Below are 6,000 nucleotides of genomic sequence, written 5' to 3'. Positions count from 1 at the left end.
CCCTACTTCCTGTTCTCCTATTTGAAGGAATGCATCCGGAAGTCTCGCACCACCTCCTCCATCAAGTCAGCCATCAAATATATCCCTTTTGGGAGGCTGATCTCAGACTTTCTCATTGAAAGCAACTTGGTGCAAGATTTGATCAATGCTGGTTGCACAGAGGACTTGAGCACAATTGTTAGCGATGTCTTCACTGCCAACTCTCTGAAGAAGATGGGTTTGGTCCAGAAGAAGATTGCTCCTGCTCATGAGGACACATCTTCTGAGATCAGAGGAAGAAGAATGCCTCTGAATGACTACCCTCTGTGGACTCAAGCAGACCATCCTGAAGCCATCAGATGCTATGTTGAAGACCTCAGGGCTCAAGGATTCGAGATTGACCTTGATGATTTCGTCAGCAGACTTCCACCAGCTCCAGAGTTTCCTTCTCCTCCCAAGAAGAAAACCAAGAGGAAGATGATTCTGGACGAATCCTCAGAGGAATCTGATGTCCCTCTGGTCAAGAAGGCGAAGAGCAAGCCTGATGATGATGATGGTGATGATAGTGAGGATGGTCCTCCAAAGAAGAAGCAGAAGAAAGTCAGAATTGTGGTGAAGCCTACTCGGGTGGAACCAGCTGCTGCAGAGGTCAGAAGGACTGAACCTCCTGCCAGAGTGACTCGATCATCAGCACATACAAGTAAGCCTGCACTTACCTCTGATGATGATTTGAATTTATTTGATGCACTCCCAATTTCTGCCTTACTCCAACACTCTTCAAATCCCCTCACTCCTATTCATGAATCCCAGCCAGCCGCACAAACCACCTCTCCACCACATTCCCCAAGATCTTCATTCTTTCAACCTTCTCCTGCTGAAGCACCACTCTGGAATTTGCTTCAGAACCAACCCTCTAGGTCAGAAGATCCAACCTCTCTCCTTACCATTCCATACGACCCATTACCTTCTGAACCCATCATCCCCAACCAACCAGAACCCAAACCAACAGAACCACAACCCAGAACGTCTGATCACTCTGCTCCCAGAGCATCAGCACGTCCTGCTGTCAGAACCACGGATACAGACTCTTCATCAGCCTTCACACCTGTATCCTTCCCCATCAATGTCTTTGACTCTCCTCCCTCCAATACCTCTGAATCACTTAGAAAATTCATGGAGGTTAGGAAAGAGAAGGTATCTGCCTTGGAAGAATATTACCTTACCTGTCCAAGCCCTAGGCAATATCCTGGCCCTAGACCTGAACGTCTAGTTGACCCAGATGAACCTATCTTGGCCAATCCTATCCAAGAGGCAGACCCCTTAGTCCAACAGGCTCACCCTGTCCCTGACCAACAAGAGCCAATTCAACCAGACCCTGAACCTGAACAATCAGTATCTAACCAATCCTCGGTTAGATCACCTCACCCTCTGGTTGAAACTTCAGACCCTCACCGTGGAACCTCTGAACCCAATGCTCCCATAATTAACATTGGTTCTCCACAAGGTGCCTCTGAAGCTCATAGCAGCAATCACCCAGCCTCTCCTGCACCCAACCTCTCCATCATTCCCTATACTCACCTTCAACCCACATCTCTCTCTGAGTGCATCAATATTTTCAATCATGAAGCCTCCTTGAGGCTCCGCAATGTGCACGGTCAGACTGACCTCAGTGAGAATGCTGAAAATGTGGCTGATGAGTGGAACGATTTGAGCACTTGGCTGGTGGCTCAGTTTCCCGTTATGCTGCAGCTCCTGCATGCAGAGGGAAGTCAGAGCATTGAGGCTGCAAAGCAAAGGTTTGCTAGGAGGGTGGCTCTTCATGAACTCGAACAGAGAACCAAGCTTCTTGAAGCCATTGAAGAAGCCAAGAGACAGAAAGAACAAGAAGAAGAAGCTGCCCGTCAAGCAGCAGCTCAGGCTGAACAAGCCAGACTTGAGGCAGAACGTCTTGAAGCTGAGGCTGAGGCAGAGCGACTTGCACCAGTTCTGTTTACTCCTGCTGCTTCTGCTTCCATTCCAGAACCTCACGCTGCTCAGAACGTTCCTTCAAGCTCTACTCCGACAAGCTCATCCAGACTCGACATCATGGAACATCGTCTTGACACTCATGAATCCATGCTGATTGAGATGAAGCACATGATGATGGAACTTCTGCGCCGTACTGCCAAATCTTAGTTTTTTAGGATCTCTTCTTTTTCTTCCTTTTCCTTTTTATTTAACGTTGTTTTATTTCAACTCTGCGTATTTACTTACTTTAATTTGTTCATTTGTGATTCTATATGCATATATCTATATATATTTGTGGCACATATGTTTGCAAAACCTGTTTTATTCATAATTGTTCTATGTTTACATCATAACTCTTTCCATCATACATTATTCCCTATATCTAGAATGGAGGATCCTTCCTCATTCTTCTGCATTCTTGGCGCTGCTCCACTCTTTCCTTCTCCAGACGATCCAATGCATACTCTATGTTGCCAAGTTTGATGCTTAGATCATCTTTTTCTAGACTATCTTCTGTCGTCTTGAGTCTCTTTTCCACAGTCTCCTTCTCTTCCAGCAGATTCAGCTCCCGCTGGCAAAGCTCCTGAATCTCTTCCACGAAGCAGAGGAACTCCTTCAGATCTTTCTCCATCTCTGGACCAAGATCTTCTTCAAGCAGTGTCTTCGTCAGCTCTTGTATGGTCTTTGTACCATCGGGATGCCTAATATTGAGGAACATATCTTCCTCAAACGCCTTCCTTCTGAGCTCTTCTAATGCCATTCTGTATGATGCCATTTTTTTTCTGAATATTATTCGAGGTGTGAAGCTTACCTTTCTCTCCAACGTTTTTATAGGCTTCACTTTCTCTCTGAAAGTTAATGCTCTTACAGTTTCTCGAGGTTAAGTACTTGGTAACTGACCCTTCTATTTCCTCACTTGACCGGTGGTAAACGTTCATCCCTTGCATTAACTCTTCTATTTATTATCGCCTCACTCTGATTCTTACATCGTCTTCATTTTCTTTCAACTTAGACCTTCTCTAAGGGGGAAGTACCTTGTACTTCAAGCTAAGTTTTTCACACCCCAAGCTTTTTGCTTATGACAAAAAGGGGGAGTAAACCCAGTTTTTGATGTAAGATGTGTTAGTGTGACTTATTTTTCTTTTGGAGATTTTAAGAGTTCCACCTTCATGACCATAGATGTGTCACTGGGCAAATACAAGGAATACATTTCACTTCTTCTGAAGTGATTCTAAGTTGACTCTGATACCCAAGACTCTGATACCTTGTCCATGACTCTGATCACTTATGCGCTCTGATTATTCGTTTTTCATCTATGTCATAAGCTTTTCACTCTGAACTCTTATATGATTTAGCTCAGAATCTAGACTTTACTAACGTTTTCATCAAGTATTAGATTCAGGGGGAGCTAAGCTCAGAATCAAGCAGTAACTTGAATTCAGAATGAGCAAGATAAACTATTCACATCAGGATAAGTCTTATTCTATATCTCTAAACTCTGAGTGAATTCAGTTTAATGTTTAAGAATTGTTCATCAAAAATCTTAGTTTTGTCATCATCAAAAAGGGGGAGATTGTAAGATCAAGTTTTGATCTAGTAGTACAACTCTATGTTTTGATGATTACAAGTTAACCTTTTGATATGAACAATTGTGGTACTCTAACGTGTTTTTCTGAGTGTGCTATTTACAGGCTCTGACCCTGACTCAATTTCACACAAATCAGAAGCACTGTGTATAAAGGGTAACCCAAGCAACGCTTTCGCATTCACCATGTTCAGTATGAACAGTGGAAAAGCTTCAGAAGATCTGAAGCTATACAAACTCTGATGAGGACTCAGTCGCTAGAAGCTCTGATGATCCAGAAGTTCTGACAACCAAGAAACACTGAAGGTTCAGATGTTCCGATGGTGTAGAAGACTCTGAAGATCCAGAAGCTGAATAGTGGAAACTCTGAAGTCCAGAAGCAAGAAACTCTGAAGGCCATGTTCTTCCCTCTGAGTTCAGAATCAGAAGATACAATGGTCAGAGGATCTGTGCTATCCCTCTGACTCTGATCAACCGGCTTCACAAGTTCCAATACGAAGCATTCCTCTGATCAGAAGTCTCCTAGGTTAAAAGGTCAAGTCGCTATCCTAGTACAAAAGCAAGTGTACCTTCCTGACGACCTACCTAACGTTCTCAGCCACAGCAGAAGCTGGATTTTCCAGAACTGCCCTCCAACGGTAGCATTTCCCATGCAACGCTCAACCCTAATCCTTGGAGTATATATAGAGGCTGAAGATTGAAAGAAGCGGCTAGAAGAAAAAAATATACAAGAAGCAATACACACGCGCAAGATATATTCTAAGCTTTCTTTCATCTTGTAATTTATTTTAGTTTACACTCAGCTTATTCAGAAGCAAACCCTTGTAAACACCAACCTCAAACAGTTGTTTGATTTTCCTTTAGGAGATCAAGGTTGATCGGATCCTAGAGAAGACTAAGAGAGTGAATCTTAGTGTGAGCTAAGTCAGTGTAATTGTTAGTCACTTGTAGGTTTCAAGTGCAGTTGTAACTCTTACCTGATTAGTGGATTGCCTTCATTCTAAGAAGGAAGAAATCACCTTAACGGGTGGACTGGAGTAGCTTGAGTGATTTATCAAGTGAACCAGGATAAAATCCTTGTGTGCTTTTCTATCTCTATCTTTTGCACTTAGTTCTCGAAAAGATTTGTTAAAATCTTTAAGGTGGTAGTTTTGTACTGAAAACGTTATTCAAACCCCCCCTTTCTACCGTTTTTCATACCTTCACACATGTTTGAAGAGATTACAACTCAACTAAAACAAACCAACTCTATGCCATATGAAGATCAATGGAGGCAGTAGAGTGGTGTACAAAATAATAGAACAAGGACGCACAAAATACAATCCTAAAACCCAATCTTGGGTGCCCAAGGCACCCTTTGCAACTAGGGTTAAGCCTCCTTAAATAGTCGTTCTTCTGGTCTTGATCTTCAATGGGCTTGCACGAAGATAGAGTCCATAAAACAGATCTGGAACAAATCTTTTAAACCAGTAACAAATCTTATCAAATAAGATTTGAACGAAAGATAACATCTTTCACAATTTAAACCAAATCAAATCTTCTTCAACAGATTTGATTCCACTATATTATATTCCAGATAACAAATAGAAGCTTCTTCAATAACCCTAACTTGATTATCACGAAATCAATCCAAAGCTTCTAGAAAAACCAGTCAAACACACAGCAGATCCGCAGGGACAAATGTCACAGCACGATATTACAACATCTGCTTCGACATCAAGTTGTGTTTGAAAGAATGCAGACAACCAAAAGTAACAACAGAGCAAAATTTGCATAGAGTTGCTTAAGCACATGTGGCAGTACGAGCCCACATAAATAGTGCTAAGAACTAAGAAATAAGAACTAACATTGGAGATTCTCTTACACGTAAACAAACGGATTCTGACAACATATAATTAACATAAATGTTAATAGCGGTTTTTAACAACCACAAATATTGGTGAACGTTGAAAATCCTTCGTTATGCCAATTGTATGCCAGCAGAATGTCTAATCTGTCATAGCAGCTTTAATTTGGTATGCTCTTTTATCTTTCGACACTTTTGTGGTTCTGGCTTCGGTGGGTCAGTGAAAAACTGAACCACCGTGATACAGTTTAATATCCATCGTTAGATATATTATTAAGAAAATAAACGGTTTGGATTAAAATTCATTTTACAGAGATACCCTTCTTCTTTAATTTCCTATTTTCTTCCTCTTCCATGGTATTACCTTCGCCGCTTCATGTATAGTGTCTCCGGTGTCGGGTGGAGCGGCTCGATTTGCAAATTGCGACTAACTGCATAACTGATTCTGAAAATATTATCCTTTCCACCAGATCCCCTTCTCACTGTCCTCGCCGTCAAGTCACAACCTCCGCAAGGGCAACAAATAAAGCCCCTTCTCTCCACCCTAAACAACAGTTCAACCATCAACCTCAAGCTCGAGCCT

This window comes from Lotus japonicus, chromosome 3, assembly GCF_012489685.1.
Source record: "Lotus japonicus ecotype B-129 chromosome 3, LjGifu_v1.2".
NCBI classification, from domain to species: Eukaryota; Viridiplantae; Streptophyta; class Magnoliopsida; order Fabales; family Fabaceae; genus Lotus; species Lotus japonicus.
This window is presented reverse-complemented; position numbering follows the sequence as displayed.